General features: G+C 33.6%; 1 pseudogene; it reads left to right on the top strand.

Annotated features, from left to right (window-relative positions):
- Positions 1 to 16,064, top strand: part of LOC141420318 (bifunctional heparan sulfate N-deacetylase/N-sulfotransferase 3-like) — a 49,202-nt pseudogene extending 33,138 nt beyond the window's left edge.
- The last annotated feature ends 3,975 nt before the right edge of the window (positions 16,065 to 20,039 follow it).

Genomic DNA, 20,039 nt, shown 5'->3' with positions numbered 1-20,039 from the left:
AGGTGCAGCTCAAGCAGTAGGAGTGACTACTTTGCAAGTGTGAAGCCCTGAGTTCAAGCCCCAGTTCCATCAAAGGAAAAAAAAAGAATTTATGTTTCAGTTTGAATTCAAAGGTAGAAAAATACTGGTGTCCCAACTCAAGGTAGAAGGGGAGGAAGAATTCCTCTTACCTGTGTTTTACTCTGTGCAGTCCTTCAACTGATGCACAAGGCCCACTCACATTATAGAGGGCAACAGGCATTACTCAGTTTATCAGTTCTAATATTACTACTGTTCTATACAAACCCCCCTCAGACACCATGCCTCATCCAAATTAACACATAAAATTAAAAATCACAGAGTACTTTTGAGCAAACACAGTTTCTAGGAGCCCAAATAAAGTCTGATTGATCCTCATGTATTCATTCTTCTATGTGATTTCCAATTTGAGAATTCACAGTACCAACTTCTTATACAGCTCATGAAATCATCTCATGCATGCTGTACAGTAAGAATTATGATAAAAGATTTACTCTAAAGTAAACGGCAAGACTATAAGTAAATTATAAACTATCTTGAATTATTGAATTCAAGGAATAGAATTCTGATTCTTAGAGCATGGCATGAGGTCACTGATATTGATATCTCCCATGATGCTTTGGTCTTGCTTCAGCAACAATGCTCAATATCCTGGGTTGGAATCCAGGGATTTGTATTTTATTTACATAGAAGTTTGAGAGGCACTGAAATAGGTTATGTCTTCACAGAATAATTTGAAATTAAATGTTTTGTGATTTTTTTAATTTCAAATGTTCAAATTTTATCAAGACTCAAAGCATTTTATGAAAATGAAATAGTAAAATAATATTCAAAATAAATAATGTAATCATTTTCAATATTTATGATTTCATCACATGATCAATCAATCAGAAATTCTTTCATGTCCCTATTCAGCAAATACTCACCCTGGTTTGCTCATGACATCAGGCTGGACGGTGGGAACGCAGCAGTGAACAGGATAGACAATTGCGACCTCTTGGAGTTCACAGTGAGGCTCCAAACTCACTTTTCTTTTCACATATCACACAACTCTTTTGGAGGGGATATCTAGGGGTCATTGTCAATGTGTGTGTGCTCACAGGTATTTAGCATTTTATCTTCTTGAGCAGAATAAATATGCTGCTAAAGGGATTTCCAAAATACCTGTGCAAGTACTAAAAGAAATTTGCCCTAGAATAGTAAGTGGATTGAGGTGCCTCTGTCCTGTCTTGTGAAATCCTACACTTCACTTCTTTTTTTGCTTTGCTGCCAAAAAGCAAGTATTTTAAAGTATTAAGATACTAAAATTATTTAAATGATAACATACAAAATCCCTTTTCTGTATAACTAAATGAACGAGACATAGATAATGGTTTCCCAAAGATACTATATTGTAAGGAATTGTGACCTACTTTTTACACTTACTTCTTCTTTTAAAAGTATGTTAGTATTTGGACTATGTAAGCATATCAACCATAATCTAAATAAAATATGCATAACCATTCTCACTTAGTGAGACTAGCACTTAATAATTTTCTGTTTCCTTCTCACATATCATTATCTGCCAATTTTGCTTCAACAAATGTTTTAGGAGAATCATCCCTTACTATGTAATTTAAAGTTTATGCATAATTTATACTGTGGAACATTTAAAGTATGCAATAAAAATAATTTGAGAGTACTATGTAAATCTTTTCTCCTTAGCTTTCACACAAACATTTGTCCTTATTCTGCTGATACAGTTCAAACAGAAATGAATGAACACTGGGTGCAATTTGAATTCCCTACTATCATGTAGAAAGAAATACAAAGCCCATGAAGGTTATATAGATAGCTGATAGATAACATTCCTCTGTAGTGCTGATTAAACAATCCTAAAAGTACTAAGGATCAGTCTGAAATATATAATTTAAAATTTTAGACCTTTGTCTTATTTTTCACATGGGTAACAAATAGGAAGAAATAGGAAATGGAATTTTGTGACAGGATAAAAATTTTTAAGGTTGGTAGAAGAAAGTGAAAAAGGTTTCACTCATAGAGCTACAACTCAGTTTCTACATGTTAGGAAGGGTTTGGGGGCGATAACTGCTTTGTCAGTTGATCATCACACCAGACCTGCTATTCAGAAGGGAACCGTGATCTGGAAAGAGCCAGTAGCTCATCCAAGCTTACACAGCTGTCAAATGGCAAAGTCAGAATCCTAAGCCACTCTTATTCTAAATCTGCTACTCATTCATCGTGCCATGTTGGTGAGGTCATGTTCAAGGACTTGGCCTTCAGCAGATGGTGGCCTTGGCCAGTAGCAACTTGATAGGAAAGACAATCCCTAAAACATCTCTTACAATTAGCAAATTCTGAGGAGAAAGCCCATGGAAGACATAGACAGCATATTCTCACATTTGGTTCTTATATTTTAAGCAGATTTCCCCTTTCAGTGTGTAGGCATTACATAAGAATATGGATAGTTTGGAGCTGAGGGATTGTTTTAACATTAGGAATGTCGTAAGTTAGGTAGAGCAGTGCTGTGTATAGGTTTCCTGACAAGAGTCTAAACGTTATTGCGGAAAGTGACTATTACGTTTCCCAGTAATTATCTTCCCTGCATTTCTTACTGATGTCCATGCTGATGTTATTTGTGTGTGGAGAGGGGAATAGTAGTTGATCCTGGCCTTATTGCTTATGATTTTCCATTTTTCTCTAAAGGTATCATTCCTCCGGCTGTGTGTGATACTCTCTTCTAACATTAAGCCTAGTTAACTGTTTTCAGTGTATTTCAATGTTTTCCTTGCCTAGGAATAAGTCTTTAATATACAGTGTTTTCCCAGTTCTTATGTGATTAGAAAGAGACCAAATGTAGGACCATTAGAGCACTTCATAGTTCTTCAGCATCCTGTGCCCCAACTATACAAATGGTTCACTGAATGAGTGTTCTTTAATCTAGAGGGGTAAACATTTCTAATTTGGTTGATGTGATGGTTAATTTTATGTGTGGACTTGACTGGGCTAAGGGATAGCCACACATATGGTAAACATGACTTCTAGGTATGACTGTGAGGGTGTTTCTGGAAGAAACAAGCTTTTGAAATGGTGAACTGAATAAATTATATGGGCCTCCCCAGTGTGAGGGATACTGCCCAATGCATTGAAGGCCTGAATAGGACAAAAAAATTAGAAAAACAAATTCATTCTCTGCTTGAGCTGAGACATTCATCCTTTCCTATCCTTAGACACAGCACTCCTTATTCTCAAGCTTTTAGCATCAGATCCCAATTCTCAGATCTTCAAACTAGAGGCAAATTATACCACCAGCCTTCATGGTTCTCTAGCATGCCTACATAACCACATTTGCTAATAAAATCTCTTACTGGTCCTGGTTCTCTTGAGAATCTTAAAACCCAGGTATTGTATGACCAACCGATTCCTCCTGTACTTTTAGGTTTTGGAAACTAAAAGTGATAACCAGTTATTGAAAATGAAACTCACAATACAATCCTATGCCCTTCTAAAGGATTATATTACCTTATATTACTGTATATCAGTGGTAACAACACTCAGTGTTAGCATTCTTGTTTTTATGGACAACAGAAGCAGTGACTTTTGAAATCCAAAATCCTTATGTAAATCAGTTCTTCACTATTTAACCAGCTTTGCAACGAAGGAGAAGTCACTTAAATTATTTGAGTCATGTCTGCCATGTCTGAAATGGGAATAATATCAGTTACACTGAATATTGAGTATTCTTGATGCCTGCATGTACACAAGTGTGTGTGTGTATGTGTGTGTAAGAGAGAGAGAAAGGTAGAAAGGTATAGGGGTGTGCTAGTACTTTGCATTGCTGAAATACCTGACAAACGATTGAAGGGAGTTAAGAATTATTGTGGCTGAAGGTTTCAGAGGGTTCAGTCCAGCATGGTGGGGAAAGCCTGGCAAAGCAGAGCAACTCACATCATCGTGGCCAGGAAGCAGAGAAAAGGCAATGCTAGCACTGGACTGGCTTTCTCCATTTTCCTCCTTTAGTCCCAGACCCTGGGATACTACCATTCACATTCAGGGTGGTTTTTTCCTACCTCAGTTAATCCTTTTTGGAAATGTCCTCACAGACACACCCAGAGGTATGCCTGACCCACATCCTAGGTATTTCTAAATCCAATAAAGTTGACAATTAAAACCAACCATTACAATGAGTTTATAATTAACTTCCTGATTGCTTTCATTTACTCTGACAGATATAGATACATATAGTTAGGATATACTAGTAGTATATGATTGATTGGAAAATCTTAACTCTAAAAACTCTGTGCTTAAATATAGTGTTTTTTCTGTTGCTAAAAATCTACACCCAACACTAAAACTTCTCCATCCTTAATTTGATTCACTAACCTAGTTTGTTCATTTACAAATGATAAAAAAGGTCAAAATGCAATCTAGAAAGCATAAATGAGAAACAAAAATTAGCAGATATTCCCCCAAAGAATGTCACACATGTAATGAATACTAACATAGCCATATAAAATTTTTATAATTATGTTTAATTTTACTTTTTGTCTCTAATTTACTCTGTTTGATGTATTCAGTCTATAAAGGAAGTTGGATAACATCCAAAGTTATATAAAAGCTACCATTTTGCTCAATTCATGGAGCTTGATTTCTTTAAATTAGATTTTTGCTTTTAACTAGATTTTTTAATGCTTGCAAATATTCTCGGCTTTTCAGTCTGAGGACTTGAAAACTAAGGTAATAGCTTAGATTCAAATTTGAAAAAAATAATTTTGAAGGTTTTTGTGCTGAGTTACACTCAAAATGCAATTCTCATCTATTTTTATTGGACATTATGCTCCTTATTAATTCCTTGATAAGCATTTTCAGACTTGCAGAAGGTGGTTTTGTTTGTTGAAGAATAAACAAAATTATTTTGTGCCATGTACATGGCTGCCTTATTACTATATATACACTGACACACAAAGCAGTAGGAATATATGCCAAAAAATGTAAACAACTTAAATGTACAACAATAAAATAAAATGGTTAAGTGAGTTATAGTACACCCATCTGAGTAACTGATATTCTGCATCCATTAGAAAATTTAGTTTGGAAGATTAGTATGATAGGCGAAAGGTCATAATATACTGTGAAATGAAAAATTTAAACCTACTTTTAATCCTAATTGGTATACTCTAATTTTTATTTTATGGCTCTAATTTACCTATACCTATGTACATATGCACGCACGTAAGTTTACTTAATTACTGGAAAAATAAGAATGACACTCATAATATTAATATCCTTATGTATATCAACTTAATTATCTTACTTAGAAAATTGTGTTATTTTTAAAATAATCACTGGCACATGAAATTGTAAATATACACTACCATCCTGAATATATACTATATATTGGAACACTTAAAAATAAAATCACCATTTTTCAATAGTTAAATCACTTTTGAAAGTGAGCATCTGTGTCAGGGTTCCTGGGCTGGTGTGTGAGGACACTGCTAACTGGTGACTGTTTAGTGAGACAACGGCTCACTTCCTCCTTGGCCCACAAGTCAGAGGGTTTGGTGGCCCAAAACAATGTTTGAATGAGGTATTACAGGATTGATTTAGTTTACTGTGATTAAAGTTTTAAATATTATCACTTCATTTTAGACATATTGCATATAGAGAATAAAGAATCATTTTATATCATTTTACACTATTTTGGGAACATTATAATGAGTACATTATTTCAACTTAAAATAGAATAAAGCTGAGTGAAATTATTCTGGTAATGAAGAGTTTGGTGGAAAGGATATAAGATGAGACTAATGCTGGATGCTTATGTTTCTTGCAAGGATAGGTCAGTAATAAGCACACTATGTTTTGTCATAGACACTCCCAAAACCTGGCTTATAAAAACAATTTAAATATGAGAAGTATAGCCAGGAGCAGCGTCTCATGCCTGTAATCTTCCAGATATAGGTAAACTGATTCTCAAATTAATAAGAAAATGCAAATGGCCAAGAACAGTCAAACCAATCTTGAAGAAGATAAACAAAATCGGGGGAGTAATTATTGAAGACATGATATTATTAATTGCAAATTACAGCAAAGAAGACATTGTGGTAGACACAAATAAATCCAACAAACAGGAAAGAGAATGCAGCAAGAGTCCACATGGATATGTTCATCTAATTTGTGATGACACCACAGTGCAATGGGAAAGGACAGCCTTTCTAATGCTTGGTGCTAACTGGATATCTTTATGTTAAGGAGAAGATATCTGATACAGACACAAAAAATATTCCAGATGGAACACATACTTATAAATTTTAAGAGAGTAGAAAAATATTTTCATGATCTGTGATATGCAAAGATTTCTTAAGCAAGACACAAAAAGTTGACCATAAGAAAAGAAACAATAAAGTGGGCCACAATCTGAATCTTCCTATCTTCCCTTCCCCTTAGAGCTTATATTTCTTTTTTTCCCATTGTACAAATGAAGGAAAAAGTTCAGATAGGTAACATGTACTGCCCCACATCACTTAAAATAGTAACAGCCACATAGCAGTAGTAGTAGAAGAAGAGCAGCATTTAATAATTGTTGAACACATACTATAACTCGGCGTAAATTCATTATCTCACTGATCCTCACAAGAGAGCTTTGAGGTAATAATTACTATTCTTACTTTACAAATGATAAGGCTGAGGCTTGGAAAGTTTAACAATATGCTCAAAGCTGAATATGGTTAGATCCAGAATTCCAGTTGAGAAATCTGACTCCCACGCCTATCCTGTACTCTAAGTCCAAGAGACCTTACCTGATACACCTTCTACAAGGACATAAAGGGAAATTCTCACACCTTAACACACAGCTAGCACCCCTTCCTGCACTCTGCAAGTTCTATCTTACCACGTAGAAGTCCCCTTCTTCACTTCATTGTGCTCAGCTGGTCAATTCTCCTTTACCTGCCCAATCAATGCCTGAAGGACAAGACCTAACCTGTCTCCACTGGCACTGCCATCCCATCAGTTAATCCTTTTGGTCCTGTAGTTAAGTGTGAAGAACCCAGCAAAAGGCCTGCCTTCCATTTTTTAAGGCCTTCAGGACCCACATATTACATGGGTCAATCATATACACCAAAGAGTTTGCTTATGTAAACAAAAAAGTACTAGAAAAAAAGAAATATATGCCTAAATTTCAAAAATTGACAAATGGTCAGGGGAATTTAAATTTGAGATTCAGGAGTCCTCTTCCTCTGCTTATGCACAAAAGGGAGAATCACTTGCATTCAGATAAGGCAAACAGCCATCAAATGGACACCGAATACAATGCTGTTTATCTCCCCAAAATTTGAGAATGTGAACATGATAACACAAGGGCTCCCAGGTGTCAGTTCTACTATCAAGAGAACAAGATTTAGTTGTGGCTGAGATGTACTAATGAAAAAGGGCAGTGATCTAGGATGGGACCCAATTCAGCTTTATACCTTTAATCTAGTATGTATCGCTAATTTTATCTATGAAAATGAGCAAGTTATTTCATCTCAGTTTCCTCCTGTGTAAACCAAGATTCTTTACAAAACTAGCAGTGCTACTTTTTGCTTACTGTATGTGTGAGTGTGTGTGTGTGTGAGTGTGTGTGTGTGTGTGTGTGTGTGTGTGAGAGAGAGAGAGAGAGAGAGAGAGAGAGAGAGAGAGAGAGAGAGAGAGAAATGGAGGGAGGGAGGGAGGAAGAGAGAACATAAGAATTGGAATTTAAATGAGAAGAAGAAAAGGAGAGAAATAAAAAATAGTCCATTGAATACTCATAGCCCAGTAAATATTTTATAGGATATAACAAAACCTTGCTTCAAAATAGTTTTACTTGAAAAAAGTAGGGTATTGTTTGGTTTTGGTCACTGTGACAAAACATCTGACATAAACAACTTAAAGGGAGGAATTATTTATTTTGGTTCACAGTTTCAAAGGTTTCAGTCCATCATGTTAGGGGGGGAATGATAGAGCTGAGCATCTCACATCATGGCATCCAGAAGGGAGAGGAGGAAGAGAGAGACAAACTACTTGTGCTAGCTGCCTTTCTCCTTTTTTTATTGCATCCCAGCTTCCAGCCTATTGAGTGATACTGTCCACAATCTGGGGAGTGTCTTCTCCTCTTTGTTAATTCTCTCTGGAAACACCCCACAGACAAACCCAAGGGTATGCTTTATAATCAGTTAGGGGATTCTCAATGCAGTAAGGTTAACAAGATTAACCATTAGACAGGCATGGTGTCAAAGGCCTGTAATCTAGAACCGTTAAAGTTATCACAAGACCCTATTTGAAAAACAAACTAAAACATAATGATTGGGTGCGTGTCTCAGGTAGTAGCATGCTTGCCTAATTAGCGTGAGATCCTGAGTCAAACCACAGTACCACAAAATGGAAGGAAGGAAGGGAGGGAGGAAAAGAGGGAGGGATGGAGGAAAGGGATAATATCTTAGGTACTAGATACAAATTCCTTTGATATACACAGATTAAACGTTTCATTTAACTTCCCTTTTCCAGCTGATGATACTTTTTGCTGATTTATTGCAAGCTAAAAGACAAATATATGTATGAGTTTTATGTAATCTCAGAATTATGCCTCAATCTTAAAGTGATAAACAATTTTCCATCATTTAATTCTCTCATGTATAGAACTGTTCTATTCTCTGAATGAAAAAAGGAAGATGTCTTTAAAACTACCTGATACCATTCTCAGTCTGATAAATATTTTTTTTTAATTCTGTATTTCAGGCCCTGCTTGATACTCAGAATCTTCTGCGTGCACAAATCACAAATTTTACATTCAACCTGGGATTTTCAGGGAAATTTTACCATACAGGTAAGAAAAGAAGATTAACTGTACTCATAAGGGTCCTCTGGTCACTCTATTTAAAATTGTACAACCCTCTTACTCACACTTTCTTACATTCTTTACATCCTTCCCTGGTTTTTCTTCATGTCATTTAACTCCATTGAACTTAGTATTTTTAACCTTTAGAAAATGTTAATGGTTTGAAAGTTTATGGTACTATCTAATGCCTTTTTAATTGAACTATAATCTACATATATAAAATATGTAAGTAACAAATGTGATCTTCAGTGAATTTTCAGAAACTACATAGCTGTGCAACTCATAACAGATCAAGAAAGAGAACAGTTCCTGAATCCCTCCGCCTTGCACCTATTAACACTTGCTGGCTTCTGTTAAAGAATACCACTATCCTGACTTCTAACATCTTGTTAGTTTTGCCTGACTTGAGACAGGTGCTAAAGGATCCACCTGCACTCATATTTTTTGTTCATTATTTTGGTTTAATAAATACTGTTATGTATATGTTGTCATTCTTTCATTTTTCACTTCTGTGTATTATTTCATTGTTTGAATATACTAACATTTCTTTGTCCATTACACTCCAGTGTGGTTTGTTGGATTTCCAATGGCTTTTTGAATAGCCATTGTAAACATTTTTCTACTACCTTTCAGAGGACTTAAGTTTTCTTTTTTCTATTGGTTATCAGCCAGGAGTGGAATTGCTAGCATGGCATACATATGATAAACTTTAATAGAAAATGTCAACTAGCTTTCCAAACTGGTTTAACCAACTTATATCGCAATAGTCTGAGTGATACTCCTGTGGCTCTACAACCTGGCACTATTTCATCCTGTTTTTCTTTTTAATTTTAGTCTTTATGGAAGGCATATAGAAATATCATTTGATGGTTTTAATGTGTATTTCTCTGAAAAATAGCAAATGAGTTTCTCTCAGAGGTTTCTTAGTTATTCTGGAGATTCTCTTTTGAAAAGCACTTTTTTTCTATTTTCTGGTTTTTATTTTTTATTTTATTTTATTTTATTGTTTTTACATTTACTTACCTGTATACGTTGTTTTGACCACCTCTTCTCTTCCCCAGCCTCCAAGCTGGTTTTTATTATTGATTTGTAGAAAGTCTTTATATATTCTTAATGAATGCTTTCTCAATTATATGTGTTGCAAATAGGTTCTCTCACTGCCTAGCTTTTCTTTTCTTTTTCCTATTGGTATTTTTGAACAAAATATTTCATTTTAATGTTGCCCAATTTATTATTTCTTTTCTTTATGGTCAACTTTTTGTGTCTTGCTTAAGAAATCTTTGCATATCATAGATCATGAAAATATTTTTCTACCCTCTTAAAATTTATAAATATGTGTTCCATCTGGAATATTTTTTGTGTATGTATCAGATACCTTCTCCTTAACGTAAAGTTATCCAGTTAGCACCAAGCATTAGAAAGGCTGTCCTTTCCCACTGCACTGTGGTGTCATCACAAATTAGATGAACATATCCATGTGGACTCTTGCTGGATTTCCTTTCCTGTTTGTTGGGTCTATTTGTGTCCATCACAATGTCTTATTTGCTGTAACTTCATAATTAATAATAATATCATGTCTTCAATAATAATTCCAATTTCGTTCATCTTCTTCAAGATTGACTTGACTATTCTTGGCCATTTCATTTTCATATAAATTTTAAGAATCAGCTTGCCAATATCTGAGAACAATTTTTGCAAGAATGTTGATTTAGATTGAATTAAACCTATAGATTAATTTGTAGAAATTGGCATTTTAAATGTTACATCTTCAAGTACTTGGATATATTTAGGTCTTCTTTAGTTACACTTATTAATTTGTTAGTATAATAGTGGTGTATTGTTTTTATTTAATTTTCCACTCTTTTGTTGATGGCATTTAAAAATACACTGATTTTGTGCATTGATGCTGTATCTAGTAACTTTGCTACATTTAGTTACTAATTATATAGTTTATCTATTCATTCTTTTACATGTTCTACCTATGCTATCATGTAATTTGTGAATACTGGCATTTTTATTTTTCCTTTGCTGACCTTATGAATTTTGTTTCTTTTTGTGGCTGATTGCACTGACTCTGGCTCAGATCTTGAGAAGTTTATTTTATTTTATTTTTGAAACATGTCTGGTTATATAGCCCAGGTTGGCCTGAAGTCATGAGTCTCCTGTCTCAGCTTCCCAAGTAATGGGATTAGAGGCTTATGCCACCATGCCTAGCCTCAGGTCAATTTTAAATAAAAGTGATGATGGTAATATCACTTATTCTTCACTTAGTGGGAAATCTTTCAATAGATTTCTTCTTGTTCTCAAGAGGAATCTTGCAATAAAATATTTTGTAACTACTCTATTATCTTAAGGACCCTCCCTTCCTTCCCTAGGCTACTCAGAGTTTCATTATGAGTGAGTGTTGAAGGGAGTTTGTTTTATAATTATTTCATTATCTCTTCTTATACTAAAATGGATTTCCCATGAAACCTTTATTATTGTAATAGCAGAAATTATAACAGTGTCTATTAAAAATGAATTAATGAACAAATGAGCTAGTGGTAGTAAGATCACCTTGAACTGTAAGTAGCTACATGGAACAAGACCACCATATGAAATTTGACCCTGCTGTGTTGCAAAAGAAAAAAATCACTCTAAAATATTAAGAATAATTTTCAAAACATAATCTGTTCAAATATATTTTATCTTATCTGAGGATAGCTGAATACAATAGTATTGAATGAATCAGGCAATATTTCAGAAGTTAAAAGAAAGATTACATATAGTTATATATCCTGTAATGACATAGTCTTCAGTCATTAAAAAGCAAATATTATCTTAAATGTAACTGATAAAGAAGGAGCTCTTGAGATTAGAACATGCTACAACTTGCATGAAAATAAAAGGGGATGGAATCTACGTAACTATGGGAAACTTATTTTAAAGTTTATAAAACTAAGAGTGGTTAAGTAATGTGGTCACTGTCACACAGCTATTAATACAGACACTGGATATCTATGCAAGGATTCATAATGAACTAGTTTTAGCGGGTATCGATGAAGAAGATAATTTGGGGATTGAGTATCAGAGATGAAAAGGAGTTACTTTCATGTATTACTTTTGTACTTCTTGTATTTTATGTCATCTGTACATGTGTAATCTAAACAAGTATGCAAATAATTTTTAAAACTGATATACTCAAACAAGTTTATCAAATAGTTTTCTATAACTTCAAATGCTTTTCAATTTTTAATTTTGTAATATGGACATGAATTATTTCATATTTATTTAATGGTCTTCTTCAAGGGTTTAATAAGTTTCCCTGGTGAGAATTCTACCTATATACAAAATCAATATAATTTTCATATGCACATTAGTAACTAATAGTAATTTCACTTTTAGATAGAAGTAATATTGCATTTCTGTAGTAAGTGAATTTCTGTTTGTTTCCATGGCAGTTAGAGAGTCATGAGACTTGGCTCAGGTATATTCATGTCACTTGATGTATAATACATACAATGTATATAGTCATACAACTACATGTCTTTGGTTATTGATTTGTTTTTGTTTTAAGAGTAACTTAATGTAAGAAATTCTAAAAGACTTAGTCCCCTGAATTACTTAGATTACTATATAAAATACATTTTTTCTATTTTTAAGGATTAACAATTGGGAATCTCATAATCATAATTTAACTTTTTCTAATGATCAAATAAGCTGCTGTTCTTATGGTAATCTCAATTATGAAAGCACAATTTGATAGCTATTGTAAAGTAATTCTAACTTTACTTAGAGTAAAGTTCTACTACCTTGGCATAGATACATGAAATGAGAACTTCCTCTTTATGTGTAGAAGTTCCATCATCTTTCTAGCAAAGTTAAACCCATCATACTACTAAATTTTATGATAGGGAGCCCCAAGAACTTAATAAAATAAAAGAGTGCCCTAAACATATACTATTTTCAATTGATTATTTTAATAATTATTTATTGATTATTTTATATTCTTTGACATTCTTTGAAGAAAAGAAAACTAACATGCAGATGAGGAATCATCAGGGCAAGATCAAGAACAAACAGAATATTTAGACTGTTTGAGAGATGGTGTGTTAGACTTTTCATCACTGTGACAAATACAAACACATGACACTGGCATGCTCCCAGTGACTTTCTTACTCCAAAACCTCCCAAAATCATGCCACAACTGGGGATCAAGCCTTTAACACATGAGTCTATGGGGACATTTCATATCAAACCATAACAGAGAGTCATTATAGGAAGAACCATAGGAACAAAATCAAGACAACCCAAACTCACCCAAGAAATACAAGGAAAAACTCCTGGCACCTGAGTTATCTTCCTGCCAAACACTGAATGCTAGAAAATGACTCCAGCTGTCCCTCTCCTTCATGTTTATCTCTTAAAGACTTGACCTTTTTTTTTTTTTACTTAAGTATGTCCCACAGCCTTACAATAAAAGTGCTCTCTCTGTATAAGCCAGAGAAAATGGAACACAGGGAGAAGCTAAGGTTAAGTTTGAAGGTTCTTGGTATCTGTATACTATGAAAGCTTCTAGAAAGCTGTAGCTGGTGTTGTCTGGGACTAGAAAAAAATAATTTTTGAGTGGGAAGAGATAAAAAATTTAATTGTCAGTCTTTCCAAATTAGTTATTATAAAATTTAATTGAAGTACATGGTCTTCCATTCTAAATGAATAATTCTTTTTACTATTAAAAAAATACCTTTTTAAAAATTAATTCTTAAGGACAGAGAAAAGCAGTAGTGTCACAATAGTTAAGACTTTATTCCAGGAGAAACCTTTATCTTCTTTGATTAATTTTAACTTTTGAAGAGTTAATGCATTTTTGTGAGAAGTACATGAAAATAAAAATCAGACTTCCCTACTAATGAGCAATAACCATATTCATATACATTTCCTATACCTTTCCATTGACTACTAGGAATATTCCCTTGTTTTCTATATAAAAACAAACTTAGAAGGGCCCCAGGTCAGAGAGTTAGTTAGGTACCAAAAATAAGACTATTTTAACACTAAACTAATCAGAACCCATTTTTTGATATTTTTTATTGTTGCGATGGGTTGGGGGTACATTGTGGCATTTACAAAAGTTCTTACAATAGAACCCAATTCTTATGCACAAGAGAAATTGAACTTTTGCAATTTAATTGGCAGTCCTCTAGTAGGGAAGCCAAACGGCAAAAGATTCTAGTTAGTAAGGCTGGTGTATTTCACTAAATTACTAAGAAATAAGAGTTGTCTGGAAGGTTTAATGACATCACGGATTAACTAACAACATGAAAGAGCAGTGTGATAATGAATTAGTAAATATCAAACTTATATCTAGACTACATTTGGTCAGCAAATGATAGCTAAAGACACTGAATTTAAAGTTGCTTAATCTAAACGAAATTCAGGTCTTTCAGCTCTTATGAAATAACTTAGGATAAGTTATTTCATCTCTCTAAAGACCAATTTCCTTAACCTATACAAGGAAGTTAGTAGTGGCCTTTACTTCTTAAGGTGTTGCAATAATTAAATGAAAGATGAAAAACTCTTGACCAAGGTAAAATCTCAGTAATGGTTTTAAAGATAATAATACCACAGAAGGAAATAATGCAGGTAAAATACCACTGTTGTTTAAACATACATATAATAAAATAAATTAAACATTGCAATAAATTTATGAGGTTTAAGTATATTTTTTACAACTTAAGGAATTTGATCTCTGGTTTTTCTGTCTTCCCCCAGTTCTGACAAAGGAGGCAAGGACAATCCAACCATGAGCATTTCAACTTTTTTTATCATAGTGTTTAAAGTAATAAGCAACAGACATTTGTTCACAAGATAATAATTCTGATTTCAAACATCCCTGAAGTAGAATTAAAGAAAATAAGATTAATTAGAGCTATTAAGAAAAAAGGAAAGACATAAATTATGCCTACCATGAATTAAGATAAATCTGACAGAAGGCAGACATCATTTTCCTACCTCCCGGATGATTCCAATGCATAAATGTTTTTATTGCAGATTTCATTGTGATAGTCAAAAAAGGGTAACACATACTTGAGCTATCTTCCTAAAGAACCCTGAGATCAGTTGTTCTGTCATGATAAACTCTGAACAAAGTCTATTTAGAAAATGAATGAAGGAGAAATTAGTGGATAGATGCAGGGAAGGATAGGAGTTATATATGACAAGGAATCAAGCTTAGGAGCAGAAGCATGGGAGACTTTTCATAAACTAGTGAATTTCAGATCACTTTATCACAATCTCATTGCTGGGGAGGTGGAAGTCAGGAATGAATTGACTACTGGGAAATGCCAAGAGACTTCTGCCTATTTTCAGTGTGAAAACTGCAACAAATAACTGACTTAAATGATATCGTGTGCTGAGGGACACAAATGAATCATGAAATTATTTTGTTGTGACTGCACATACAACCATGTCAAAATGATTTACTACTGAGACTCTCACACTCCTTTTGGCAGGCATATTCTCATGATTACATTTGCTACTTGCCCCCATTCTCTCCAAACTACAAATTGTACAAAGATGCTAAAAGTTAAGAGTGCTGATGTTCCTGGGAATGGTTACATATTTCCATCTCCACAATGATGTTTATATCCATGTTGAACATTTTTAGAATGTTTGTCCTTTCTCTGGTTGCTCCCTAACAGATTTTCCTTTGCTTCATTTTATGTTCAAAAGCTCAACTATATGTAAGATAATATAAATGGTGTCTTATAAATACCACATATGATATCATAGCATGTATGATATGTACATATTTCAATATAGACAGATAGATGATGATGATAATAGACAGATAGATAGATAGACAGATGTAATCTCAATTAACTGAATAATAATTTTCCCCTGCAGGAACTCAAGAGGAAGATGAAGGAGATGACTGTCTGTTGGGGTCTGTGGATGAATTCTGGTGGTTTCCGCACATGTGGAGTCACATGCAGCCCCACCTCTTCCATAATGAGTCATCTTTGGTGGAGCAGATGTTTCTCAACAAAAAGTTTGCCTTAGTAAGTACCTTACTTTGACTACTGCATTGAAGTAGCCTATATTGACTAGAGAAATAACAAGGTTTTCATATTAAAAACTTCCTTGAGACTTTGGCATATTGGCCCTCTCTAAGCAGCTTTTCTCTCTGATCATTAAGAAGATCTTGGGATTGCAGTCTTTCAGTTTGAGGCTCGTGAGCATGTATTGGGTGCTTATCACCATGTTAATGCTTTAAGGGGTCTAATTTTAAGAGACACTTCACAAGATGCAAAACTGTTACTGTAACACTATGGACAGAGCTCATAAGACTTATCTACTGTCCAGAAAGAGCTTCCTACTGCACTAGGAAGGCAGAATATACACATTGATCAAATCTCCAACAAAATGAGATAGTCCATGATTTAGTGTCAAACTGTAAATACAAAACTCTTAGTTCAGAGAAAGAAGTGTCATTGGGAGTGGTAAGGGATGAGTTCTTGTGGAAATGCCATTGGGTACATCCTGAAATACCAGTAAAATTTATGTGTTGGGATAAACTGGAGTGAAATAAGACTAAAGTAAAATACCAGGAAAGAGACCATAAAGTGGTCACAAGACAATGAAGACTCCATCTAGGAAATGAAAAGATATTCCAAACATACATGTTATATGGATAGAACATTTGGTTGGCTTAAGTAAGGCATATTGTTTATACTGAAGGGTTTATGATTTGGACCAGGGGAATTCACAGTAAAAGTTTTAAGTTTGAGTAGTTCACCTTTGTGGTACTATAATCAAAGTTATACAAGAAGGTATTAGAATTCATAAACTCTATTGTTCTTTCTTAAAGACATAAAAAATCAGGAGTTCATGCTTGTTTTTTAACTTTAATCTACTCCCCAAAATAAACATTTTAGAGGGCATCCTTGTTATGGATTGATATCTTGTACAAAAAGTAAGAATAGGGTTTGTCTAAACTTATATCATGAAACAAATTACAAGCTCCTATAAGATGAAGAGTCACCTTTTTTCCAAAAAACTAAAGATAGTAAATAGCATATAAAATTGGGCAATTTGCAATAGGACTAAAAATTCTATCTCAGTACAGCAAGCATTGATTCTGTTATCTGCAGAAGTTTAACACTGCTGATTTTAAAAATATTAATCACCAAGTGATGATGTGGAGATTACTTGTGAAGTTGCTAAGTAAATCCGTAACGAAAAAGAGAAAGGAATTTGTGAGGGAAGAAAATATGTAAATATAGTGAGAGAAGGCAGGAAGGTTTGTTATTTTTGTTGCTGTTTTGGTAGCCTTCAAAAATAGTTTATCAGAGCAAGTTTGATAAAAAGACAAGTCATTCACTGTTTTATCCCTTACAACTCAAACAGTATTTAGAAAAATAGATGTTCTATTATCATGTGAGTGAGTCAATGGATGCCAATATTGTGTTCATATTTAAAATTTTTAATACTTGAGAGCAAATATGGTAAGAATATGAGTTACATGTTTTTTTTACAATTTCATCATAAACTGAAAGAATAATTCTAAATCAAAATCTGAATTGATTTGATCTGATAATCTTATAATCTGATAATTCTTATCCTCCTAATTCAAGTGCAAGCAGAGATTGCTTAGGAATGTCATTTCTAACTATATGATGACAAACCAGATTATGGTGCTTGAGGCAGCAGAGAACAGTCATGGAGGATGAAGATCCTCATCTTCAGAAATAAGACTAAATGTATCTTTAATGTTTAATCAAATATAAATCAATGGATTTTTTATTGGTCAAGGGAAGATAGATAAGGAAGAAAGACTGAGTCCTGGATTAGCTAGTCCCCAGCCATTACAACATAAAAGAGAATGTATACGTAAAGCATTTAGAGCAGCAGTTAGCACATAACTTTCAGTAGATGGCAGCTGTTATTTTTATTATCGTTATATTTAATATCATAAAACTATCATCTTCAATTTTTGCCTGGGCTCTTGAGTTGTTTAAAGTAACTGGTAATAGGGACAGAATCTGTACGTTTAAAAGTTTGTTTTGTATTGATATGATTTCCTTAATGTGAATTTTATACAATTTATAAACATGCATTAGCTAAGACTTACTTACCATTAAGGCATTAGAGCTCCAAATTGCATTGCAGCTAAATTTAAAGGTCTAATAAGAAAAGACCAATTGTTTAAGTTTCTCTATATTTTGTGTTAGTTCCTTCATTTCTCACAATATTTCTGTATTATTTCCTATATTTCTTTATAGGTATAATTATTTTTCCTTTATGTATGAGAATCACAGAAATATAGTAACTACTTTGTGACAGAATTAAAACCAGAAATTCAAGTCTTGTGATTCTACATAAACTGTGCCACTTGGGTTTCCCCACTAGCCTCTTGGACCCAATTCACAGGTTTAAGTGTAGATTTCCCTACTTATTGGTAATCCTGGCAATATAAGAGAAATGGAGAATTTGAGGTAGAAGTTACAGAGCAACTTTTCCCTTGGATTTCTAGAGTAACTTTCCACATGATTGAATATTATTTACCAGTTGATATAGAAACTACTCCAATTCAGCTGAAACTATTCTGGAGGAAACCCTTCGCTGTTACATTCCTAAATTAGTTTATATCCTGCTTTTCTCCATCAGATTGGAGGCTCTCGATTTTTAAATGAACATAAATGTTTCCCAATGAAAGAACATTCAAAGAAGCATTGGGCTGCCCTCAGAACAAATAGGTGTTCAAACCAAGGATGAAGGTCATGGATGCAATATTCAAATGGGTGATTGAGTTAAAGAATGTTTAAAGTCTCCTTCCAACTAAGAATCTGAGACTATGATCTGAAACTCTAGGCCCTACTTTCACTATCTATAGCCAAACACCTGTCATTTTCATTGAGTATTGAAAATTACTTCTGACCTATTATCCTCTTGCACAATGTGGACACATGCAACTCACAGAGGAATTTGATGCCCATTTAATTTAGCTTTCAAAGCTCTGTCTAATAACTTAGTATGGAACATTAAACAAATTGCTTAAGCAAACTTGCATTTGATGATTGCAACTATCAAAGGGAATGCAGCTTTAGAGTTTGATTTTTTCTAAAAAAAACTTAGTTATCAAATAAGTACTAGCTCCAGAATTGAACTGAAATTTTAAATGGAGACTTTTTTTGAAAGGTACCATCTCTGAAGTAAAGATTAATTTTACATTGATAACTGAACTACCACACTGTCTGAAGTATCTACTGCACAGCTTCAAAAATAAGAGAAGGTAGCCCTAGAAAAGTAAAATTATCAATAAAAAATACTCTCAGTTGAAGAATTGTACCTAAATTTTGGCAAATCTAGTAGTTTAATTTTTAATGATAAAATAATTAATAGAGTTTTTTTTAGAATTCTTTGTCAGTATCAGATAATATTTAACATTCTTTCAGATAATATTATAAAAATTTTTAATAGTGTAACAAGTTCCTGAAAACATGAAGTCATACTGTGGATTGTAGTTTTGATTGCATTATCATCATTTTTCAAATAATGGCTCTTTTTCTCCTTCTTTTCCAAGTTTAGCAGATGTCTATGGCCAATTATATAACATTTTAGATTGGTAAGCACATTAACTTTTCCAATATGGAAATAAAGATTATAGTACCAAAATATAATTTAAAATATATTGAAAGACTTGATGATTTAAGAAATATGTGATAATCTTTCAATTAGTTTGCTTGCTAGTAGAGAAGCAATAAATCCTATCATTTTTATTTCAGTGGAGCATTTTATTAAAAGGCACACTATACTTTCATTTTATTAATATTGAATACAGAGTGTAATTTTAGTGGTCTTAATAGAAGTGGAGAGTACCAACCAGGATGCAGAGTCCACTCAGAGCTGGTAGACACTTCCAGAGTAATCTAGGCAGCACAATTTAAGAAAGACACTGGCCATTACACAGTGCAGGATGGCCAAAGTCTATATAAAATTTACTTCATAAAATGAATGGCTTCACAAAATGAAGGGCAAGAGATAAGATAGGAGACTAAAGGATATATTATCAAGTTTAATATTCAACTTAAGAGGGCTGGCATGTTCATGCTAGCTATTTACAATGTAAAATGTGACAATACTATCTCTAATGCCACTATCACTGTATACCCTCCCCCAAGAT

Source organism: Castor canadensis, unplaced genomic scaffold (genome assembly GCF_047511655.1).
Source record: "Castor canadensis unplaced genomic scaffold, mCasCan1.hap1v2 HAP1_SCAFFOLD_120, whole genome shotgun sequence".
NCBI lineage: Eukaryota > Metazoa > Chordata > Mammalia > Rodentia > Castoridae > Castor > Castor canadensis.
Note: the sequence above shows the minus strand (reverse complement) of the source record. Positions and strands in the feature narration are given on the sequence as shown.